This window comes from Stegodyphus dumicola, chromosome 7, assembly GCF_044657685.1.
Source record: "Stegodyphus dumicola isolate Sdum_Otavi_A_Nest chromosome 7, ASM4465768v1".
In the NCBI taxonomy this organism is placed as follows: Eukaryota; Metazoa; Arthropoda; class Arachnida; order Araneae; family Eresidae; genus Stegodyphus; species Stegodyphus dumicola.
In genome coordinates this window covers 181136431-181147010 of record NC_140774.1, presented here as the reverse complement: position 1 = coordinate 181147010, position 10580 = coordinate 181136431, and the positions used below count along the sequence as shown (strand labels likewise).

At 35.0% G+C, this 10580-nt stretch overlaps 1 non-coding gene across 1 annotated transcript; it reads left to right on the top strand.

The window, feature by feature from the left end:
- The first annotated feature begins 4809 nt into the window (after nucleotides 1-4809).
- TRNAT-AGU (transfer RNA threonine (anticodon AGU)) lies at nucleotides 4810-4883 on the top strand. Its single transcript has one exon. It is a non-coding gene; the product is annotated as a tRNA-Thr (tRNA).
- Nucleotides 4884-10580: the final 5697 nt, after the last annotated feature.

The window sequence follows — 10580 nt, the reverse complement described above, 5'->3', positions numbered from 1 at the left end:
ATCTTGCAATGTGACAGAAATGTGAAAATTTTGGTGTACCTAGGAACTTAGGGAAATCTTTTTAACAGAGGTTTCCACGCTATATATATATGTATATTCTTTCTTTCTCTGAGCCTCGCCTTAAGATGAATGCTGAGCTTTCTACGATGAAATGTGTGGGGGACGATTATAATAATTTTACATGTGAAGTGTACTGGATTTCTGTTGATAACATGGTTGAAATTCGAGATAATTGATGGTCTAATTCTAAATGTAACCAACTGCCTACATGTAAAATTTTCAAAGCACTTACGATCTATGATTATAAGTTACCTTGGAAACCGTGTTCAAGAAAATCTTACCATATTGTAGAGAAAATTGTTCCTTACGACTGATCACATCGTGGCTCAATGGATAAAGCGAAAGATTCGAAAGCCAAACTTCCCGAATTTGAAACCCATCAAAGCCAAGTAGCCTAAAAATGATTTTTTGTTTTTATTCCCTTCCTATTAATTTGTTTCCTTTATGTTCCACATAGTGAAGAATTTTCTCCATATTCCAGAAAGTTCCAAATCTAGAATATTCCAGCTCGTTCATAAGGTGTATATAAGTGGTTATTTATTGAGTTTGAAAAAAAAAAGTCTTGAGTTCAGACTTGAGTACTTGCCTCTTCATTTGTGCGAAAACTTCATCTACGCGACATTATAATTAAATCTAAAAATGGTGCTAGATGGTCTGTGAAATAGAAGAATAATCATTAAATTTCGTTTTTGCCCATTAATTTGTACAATATAGTTTATTGTCAGTCTGCATATTATATTAAATATGTTAACGTTGGCTAGAAATCGATGAAACTTGAAACACAGAATTTACTTTCTGAATGGTTTTTTACAATTTAAAATAGTTATGAAACAAATAAGAAAAATGATTTCTTCTCTTTGAATAATGTAAAGTAACATCTAGAATAGGGAAGCTTATTTAAAGATTTTACATTCAAATTGTCCTAAAGAAGTATGCGAATATTTTGTATCAGGTGAAAAGAATTTGAAGATTGTTGTCTTGAGCTGCATCTTCAGATGGAGGATATAAATAGTTACAGAATTCCCGTCGTGTGAAGTAACCAAAACAAATCAATATTCCACTGCTAGTTTAAATTGTAGACTTCACAATCGGTACTCTGAACCAAAATGCAGAGCTTAATGCTTTTTGCAAATGAGTTTGTATAGTGTATTCTTTAGCAATAATTACCTGTTCTTCTATAAAATAGGTAATATTTAACTGATTATTCTATAAACTATACAAAATAATCGCTAAGAAATCAAACGAAAGGACATATGAAAAGATTTAACCTTTTGAGGCCGGGCCTATGGTATCAGTAAAAGCTACCAAAGGACGGGGAATCTTGAACGGAATGCTTTCCCCCTTTAAGAAATCACTTCCTATTTGCAACAAAGATTCTTGTGTGTAGTTTAATGGATTCTCAGAGGGGTGCATCTATGTCGCAAAAGGAAGACCTTTGAAAGAGATAAGTGGTTAAAACCCCAGGAACGTCAAATTTGGCATTTCACCCCACTTTTAAGCCTGGAAAATGGGGGAAAAAGACATGGCCACTAAAGTGGACAACCCCGTCTTTTCAAAGAGAGCCACTATAATGGCCATTCCTTCTTCTAAAGGTTAATATTGAATTTAAAGGACACGCAAAATACACTTTGATACCCAAAGCTTTCTTAGGAAGATTTCAAGATGGGTTTCTAAGAATGTTCAAGGTTGTTATAAAATATTCAAAGTATTACTACTCATCATATATATTCTAGAAGAACTAATAAAATATTATTTATAAAGAATTCACTTTGTGATACTAGCGACTCAAAGTTAATAAGACGTACTATATAGTTTCGTTGATCTAAAATGTGATTCTTAAGTAAAACATATTGGTCGATTGTTAGCATTAGGAACCCAATAGAAACGCCGCCGTAAAATGTTTACTGCTAGATTAAATGCTAGCTAATTAAATTATGCTAGCTAGTACGCAAATTAAATGCTAGCTAGTACGCAATCGGTTACAGTAATGTATGGCAAAATAGCATCTTAAGGCTTAAAGGTTTTTTTCCGCTGTCTTTGAATATGGCGATGCAGATATCTCATATAGAACAAGATGAATATGATCCGGGCTATCCACCATATTATGAAACAAAAGCACTTATACTAGTAGGTTACTTCACGAATTAAGTTAAATTCAGTTTTGAGCTTAATCTAAAGACTAGCATAAACTTCTAACCTGACAAAATTTCGTTCGAACATTATGAATCTAGCAATTATGCAACTAAACATTTCTTTTTCTTTCAGCGACAAATGCAGAACTAATTATGTCATACAATTACACTTACGTTTTTCTCAGCAATGAAAGCCAATTAAATTATTTATGACGCAGAAGCCTAAATTTAGAGACTACTCAAAAGCCTAAATTTAGTCTCGTACAACTAACACATGGAGCAGGTAATCTTACAACTACTATTTACCATTCAATCGAATTAAAACTCAGTACTAGTAAATATGGTACTAGTTATAAAAATCTTGCACGTAAATGTCGGAAATTCCAGTGTCTTCTTAAGTGGATGCTGGGGTTCATTTGTACATGCTTCATCTGCTAAAGAAAGTAAAGGGAACACACACGTAAATGTCACCTCAAAGACTTCACGTCGTTTTCACTTACTTGCCTTAAATTCTCTGAGTTGCCTTTAAGGACACTGATGAATTTTGGCTATTGAAAACTGAAGAAAATCCTGACGGCAATGAAAGAGGTATGGGTGTAAGTGGGAAAACTGGAAGAAAATCCTGACGGCAATGAAACAGGTACGGGTGTAAGTGGGGCTGGTTTTACCAATTAATTATCATTAGTAGTAAGGGTATATTGCCACCGTATTAACAATTAATCCAATTTTTACGCTTCAAATTGATCTGTTCCAATTTTGATGTTTGTTAATCAAATTCGGAGCGACCCGAGTGTCTCCTACCCCCTTATCACAAGTCACTTTATAAACTTTCGAATATCTCCTTGCTGCACATAACTGTACGTTTACAGACATAAATGTCTTTTCCAAAATTCGAATCCGAACCCAACCATACAGAGGCAGGAGCACTAACCACAATAACTATCGGCGCAACCCGGCATTGAAACAGTCACACAGCAAAATGGCGATGAAGAGCTCGGTCAAAAAGCGCAATCTAAAGCCAAGCAAAACATTCCAACAATCCACAAAATGGAGCAAGGATGAAGACTGTGGCTATCTCTTCAAGATGTGTCAATAACAGCACACTGAAATTACCTACGCAGCAGATTCGTAAGTAGTATAGTCACTCATTAAGCAAAATACAGTAAAACCTCGGTTCATGAATTTAATTCGTATCTGAAGGTCGTTATTCATTCAAAATGATCGTAAACCGAAAATCATCATAAGAATTCTTGATGTACGGCACTTTTAAGCCCATGTTTTGCCTGTGAACATCATGTAATACGTACATTAACAAATAATATTAAGGATTAAAGACCTCAAAATGTCTACTTGCAACACAATTTGGTCATAATTTAATCCAAGCCGAATATACATTGTCCTGTATAACACTTGCTACCAGACTTAATTAACAAAAATTAAGCAAAAATACTATTATTATTCTAGAAATCTAACAGTGTTGATTATGTATGAGGTTACGTAAAAATATCTCTGAAAATCATTTGTTGCCTATTTGAATGTTCGTAACTCGAAACACTATTTGTCATCCTTTGCTCGTTTACAAAGATGAACAAAAATGTGATAAGAGCAGTTAGGGATCCGAAGATTCAGTGTGATCCACTACTAAACATATAAGGTATTTCTCCCACTTCCCTAGCGTGCCTTCGTAGTGTAGTGGTTCTGCACACAAGGCTAGTATTCCAGGTTCACGTTCAGGTGGAAATGTAGTGGGACACCCAATGTTTACTATAAGTAATGTAGGTATAGTCCCACTACGCTTCGGTTTATTCTTAAAGTAATATTCAAAATAGTACATAGTATAATATAACACATAGTATAATATAACATAATATAACAGTATAAATAGTATGTCGATATTTTGATTGGTATATCTATTAGATATAATTATAGTAGTTATAATAGCTATAATAATAGTAGGCTAACAGTCATAATTTATAACAGTTCTTAATAGTTCCTTGAGATAAAGTTTATTATATGAATTTGTATCTTCTTCCTCTTCTTTTTCTCTTTTTTACTATATCATTATAATTGCAAGGGTTTGTTTTTAAGATAATTAGATAATAAAAGTTTTAGATGAATTGCAGCTTCAAAAATAAATTTTGACATTAATTACATTAGTGCTCACATAAATTTTTGCCTATTGAAGATAGATATTTGATTGTATTTTCTATTTTATTTTTTAAATGTTTGTTGGTAATTGCAAAACGAAGGAAGGCATTGATATTTGAATTAGGCTATTTAATATGAGTTGACTTTGTTAAGGGACATTGAGTAATATAATGGATTGGATCACCTTTATTTCCACATACACATTGCTCAGAGTTAAAGATGTTGAATCTGAAGAAGTATGTGGGCTAGTATTCCAGAGGTCCATGGTTCGATTCTCGACGAAAGTGGTTGCGTATGTTTCATCTGTTCTGCTTCCTATTAACCTAATGACTCTACAAGTGGCGCCCGAACTAAAAGGGTTGTGGATGATGATTCTCCGCACCCAGGATTTGGCGACTAGGTCCCCTAAAACCCTAGTCTCCCTTTAAAAAGGGGAGTATATAAGGTATTTCTCCCACTTCCCTAGCGTGCCTTCGTGGTGTAGCGGTTCTGCACACTGGGCTAGTACTCCAGAGGTCCGTGGTTCGATTCCCGGCGAAGGCGGATGCATATTTTTCATCTGTTCTGCTTCCTGTTAACGTAATGACTCTACAAACAGAATAATCGCCATTATGTTTAGTACTCTTCTGTTAAGATAGTAATCAAAATAAGAGTTATAGTTTAATAAAGGGCAGCAGTTTTCTTTTAGGATAGAAAAATTAGTCGCACATCATGTCCTTCCAGAAGGGATTTAAACTTATCCACATTTTACCCAAACTGAGAGATTCTAAAAACCCAAACCATTTTCTATTGCATTTTATATGAGTTTGTTACAATACAGAAAAGCGATGATAGCTTGATGTTTGCTTCGAAGTTTATTAAATAATTAAAATGACTTTTTTTATTGATCTATGCATGAAAGGAAATCAGCGAAAAGCTTTTGACGATGTTTGTAAACACAGAAAACTGATAATGTTAGCACAAACAATATGCAAGAGGAATTCATTCTCAAAATTTCCTTAATGTCAGAAGAAAAGTAATCGATTGCAATCGCAAATAATAAGAATTGCAAATCTAAATATCATATCTCTTCAATGCTTACGAATCTAAATCCGTTTTTCAAATTTGACATTTTTCGTTACGTTTCTCCTCCAGCGCATAGTTGTAGGTTGGTTTAACTATATTTAATGACTTTGAAGATAAATGTTCCGTGAGTAATACAAGGGCTGTTAGACTTAAATTTGAATAAATCGATAAGGCTAAATTTATGAAATTCTTAAGTTTGCAGTATTTCGTAACAAATGTCAAGTAACATTTCTATAGCTAGTTGCAAAGCTTTAGATGATGAATGCATCTTTTCATGAACTAAATGCTTTATTTGAGGCTTGTTTTGAATTTCGTGAAATTTGTAATAAAGGTTGATAAATTATTATTTAAACAAGAGTTAATGTAATAGTTAATATAATTCTAGGAGTGTAACTAAATGTCATTTTAGGATTAAAAATTTAGAAATAAAAAAATTCTATTTGACTCGCAAGCAATTTTTCTGCATTAACGTATATAATATAGCCTGTTAGAAATAACTTTGATTAATCATTCATGTTGGAATATTTCTAAAATTATCTGTTAAATACACTAGTCGAACTCGCATAAATTAAGCCTGTTATAACGCATATCAATATATAAAATGATGAAAAATTTAATAAAAATAGTTGATGATATAAACTATTAAAACGTATTTAAAAATTACTTTTAAATTGTTTAGTTAGTTTATAAGGTATTTCTCCCACTTCCCTATCGTGCCTTCGTGGTGTAACGGTAGCACGCTGGGCCGGTACTCCAGACGTCCGTGGTTCGATTCCTGGCGAAGGCGGTTGCATATTTTTCATTACTCCCGCTTCAAAAATTATCTAATGACTCTACAAGTGGCGCCCGAACTAAAAGGGTTGTGGATGATGATTCTCCGCACCTAGGATTTGGCGACTAGGTCCCCTGAAACCCTAGTCTCCCTTTAAAAAAGGGAGTATATAAGGTATTTCTCCCACTTCCCTAATGTGTCTTCGTGGTGTAACGGTAGCACGCTGGGCCGGTATTCCAGAGGTCCGTGGTTCGATTCCCGGCGAAGGCGGTTGCGTATTTTATATTACTCCTGCTACCAAAATTTATCTAATGGCTCTACAAGTTAATAAATACAAAGTTTAAATTTGAAAGATTTAAATGAAAGACGCCTTGATGAATGTAATAGAACTGAGAAATGATAATTTGTCAGAACAAGTGGATGATAAACTAAAGATCCTTTGCCTCATAGAACAGAAACATTTACTAAGCCACACGGAAACAAAACCTTATTAGGCGAATATAAAACAGTTAATGTAACTTAATGCAAAATGAAAAGGTGCGAAAAATAGAAAATCCAAGCTATAGACTTTTCTAATATCAAATACTAAATTTCAGTACTTTATTAACATCTTACAAATGAATGCACTGCTCTTTAAAGTTAATGGAGACGTAATAATAATAAATATTTATGATAAAGAACTATTTAACAGAAATGCTACGTTTATGTTTGCTACGTGATTAATCGTAAAATATTGAATTTATTGTCACACTTATGGAAATTAAAAAATGATGGAAAATTGATCTCTCCTGTTTTGGAACGGATACAGAAGTGTGCAATGTACAGACACGCAGAAATGTTTAAAAAATTTAAAAGTTATGCAGTCATATAAAAAGATGTATCAAATTTCAGAGGAAATGTATGAGTGAGTACTTGGCACATTGTCAGTAATTGCATTGTAAAAGTGCCATTAAAAGATTATCATTCCTATATCTTGATAGAAAGTGCGACGTCTTTTTTGAAGCTAATTTCATGTATGAAAAGCATTGTTCTTGCATGGCTCAATGAATAGAAAGGCCGGATATGGGTGCCAAAAGAATCTACTGCAGCCTGCAGCATAGGAGCTGCATCTTGTTCGTCTATCATTAAGAAACAGAAAAGTAGCCTATGTGATTCTAAGAGCTGAATGAATTAAATGGATGCAGTAGTACTGTTCGTAGGCTTTTATTTGAAAAAGACGCATGGGACTCCACTCAAAAAGGAAGCCTATACTTGTTGCAAAAAATGAGGTCCAATCGCCTAAAATAGGTGCAAAATGGAACGAGAACGAAACCCTGACCGATGAATCGAAACGGTCCGGGTGGCCGTCAAGCAGTTCGTCATTAAACCAATGAACAATTTAGCCTTGACTATGTTTTATCTGGAGTGAAATAATTTCTCAGATGCGCTGCAGTATTTTTCGTACCAAGGGAAGCGATGGAGCGACTCACATTTGTCCAAGGTACTGTGGAATGCCAGGCTATACAAAGACATTATGCAAAGAAAATTCTTACCTACTATTCAAGGCCCATATGGCTGTAGATGCGTGCATTTTCCAGGATGATTTAGCTCCAAGCCACAGATCGGAAACAGTAAGTATCCCATGCATCAGAAATGCACATCAGTTAAATCACATATTTTTTTTTACTGTTCTTATCTTCATGTCCATTTTCTTCTTCTATTGTTAAAAAAGTGCCTGCAGGACGATAACTATCTTACCATGGCTGATAAAAATGTGGATTGGAATCCTATTGAAACCCTATGGCTCAGGAACCACATGGCTCAGGAAATGTTGAGGAAAAAACTGAATCACTACTACAGCTAAGCACTTATCCGAATCTGTTCCATGAAATATCATTTGAATACATCCGAAAATTAATTTTGTCAGTGCCTAGTTGTCATGCAGCTTTTATCAAGTCAGATTACTCCACAAAATATTAGAGGCAGTTGATGTTATTACAGATTCTGTTTTCACTTGAGGTAACTGAATTGCATTATTTTGTTGCTAATATTCGGTTTTACCAACGTTTAGATGAAAGAGAGTATGAAACTTTTTGTCATAACGTGTATTAAAAGACGTGTTTGGGGGGTTCACTTTATGAAATGCAATAAATGTCTTATTTGTAGTTCCAATTATGCAGAAAATTTCATAGTGCGGTATTTCATGACGGTATTATGCAGCGTAGTTATTGTTTCTCATGCCAAACACTGATTGTAACATGTGATGCAAATTTTGTGCACGCCTCTGTATTTCCTTGATGTGGTGTATGGTTATCACTGACAGACACACTAGGCGAGGGACCTCCGTCCCGGGTCCTCATTATACGGGACCCATCCAGAGTTGAAAATCCTACGCCCGTGGGACCTCGTTCTCGCAGGCGCAACCCCGCAGTCCCCGTCCGGCTTTTACGAAGCATTGGGCAGAACTTAAACGTTGCCAGTAAATGCGTTGTCACCTCGCCTACGGGCACCACTCCATCAGCAAAACCACATTGTAAAAAAAGGTGCTCTGTCCGCTTTGTCAGTCCCCGCCACGAGAACTGAATGGGGTCAAACCCCCGGGAACTCGTCGACAAATGCACCATATAGCTCCACCACAGCCGAAGGAACAGACACGACAGTACCAGTACGGTCCCTGCCAAGCCTGAACCAACCTGAGTCCAATACTCGGGCTCTAGTCCTGTGAAGATACCCCCGTGGTTGAGACTGCCTAGGTACAGATCCTAACCAGTACTTCCCAGTCGTTCGCTTGAGTCAACCCCGGGGGGGTATCACTGACAGAAATTAAAATCTCAGAATTTCATTTCATACAATTTAACAACTTTGATAACTTTGGAAGTTCAAGGTAGGTATCTGATGCCCTGCAATTTAGCAGGGAATCAAATTAGTAGCAACAGAACGGCTGATTCGAGTTACTGTATATCTAAACCCAATTTCCGTATTGCTGCTTCACAGTTTCTTAGAGTTGATAATGAGATAAAATGGTGTTCGGATGTAGTTGTTGCGCTTGGCTGCCCTTAATCAAGTTGTTTACTAATTGATTCCCTTCTTAAAAAGAAGTTCCAAATTATTGATATGCACTTTGAGAGAGATATTGAAGCCCACCACCTGTCTTTACCTTAATCTCACCCAATTAACCACCATTTTTGCTCTTCAATTTAATGATACTTGATTATGAGTCTAATGAATACGAATTACTGTCCTAAAACATGTTAATTTGAACAACACTATACACCCGAGTTACAGCATGCGCCCAAAGCGCAACACGTTGTCAGTCGCTTACGTTGCATATTTTATAATATAACTGATGCGCAGAAATTCAATTTTGCATTCATTTGCAGCTAATTTACGTAAATAATTACACCATTGGGTATTGTTGGAAACATTGATCAATGAGCATAGTTTTGTTTTCAGATTATTCTCTAATTGTGACAATCAGTGTACATGGAAGTGTGCAAGTTACATCTTGAAGTTATTCTATTCTTTTATTTCTTGTTTTTAAAAATCATTTTTTTCTCTATAGCAGTCGGCAAATGAACCTAATGCACAGAAAGCTGAAATGATGTAATAAAAATGTTGCTGATTTCAGCGAACATTTACTGAACATTTATAATTTTTGGACCGTATGCAAATACAAATTATGGCTGTGATGATTTTAAATTAAGCATGAGAAAGTTTACAAAGAACGGTTGATCTTTACATTATGGTAACTTGGCGATTTTTTGGCGAAAATTTGGCGACCAACTCTCCTACAGCAACCTTCTATTTTTTTCCCGCCGCCATTTTGTCTTCACGAAGTAAAGACATGTTTCTTTTCTTTTTATCTACTGAACACTTCTTCCAACAATCTACTAGCCGAATTACACTTATGCTAGAAATTGTATCTAACAAAACTGCTTAATCATGACAAATATTCACTGCAAAATTGGGAAAAAGTGCACAATACAATACTCCTTACGCGTTTTTCAAAATAACACATACACATAAACCATGTACACGTCGACTTATTTTTACTTAAAAAAACATCCCAGAATTACACAAAAATGGCATTGCGCTCACTGTTCACTATATCCATGTACACTGCTTTTTTCTTATAAATTAGAAAAATTTCACGAAAATACATGACAATTTTCTGAATCTTTAAACCCGGTAAAAAGAACATATATGAAATTACCTGATCGCGAAAAAGTATATACCCTTTCCAAATATGAACATTTCCACGTATAAAATAAATAAAATATCCAAAAACTTTTACCTCTCAATTATCGATTATATTAAAAAGTCACCAACGAATTCATACCGCAAACAGTACAAATACTTAGTGTCAAATATTTAAATTATTTCCATGCACGTTTACGCAGATTACTTTACTTCCACCTTACATT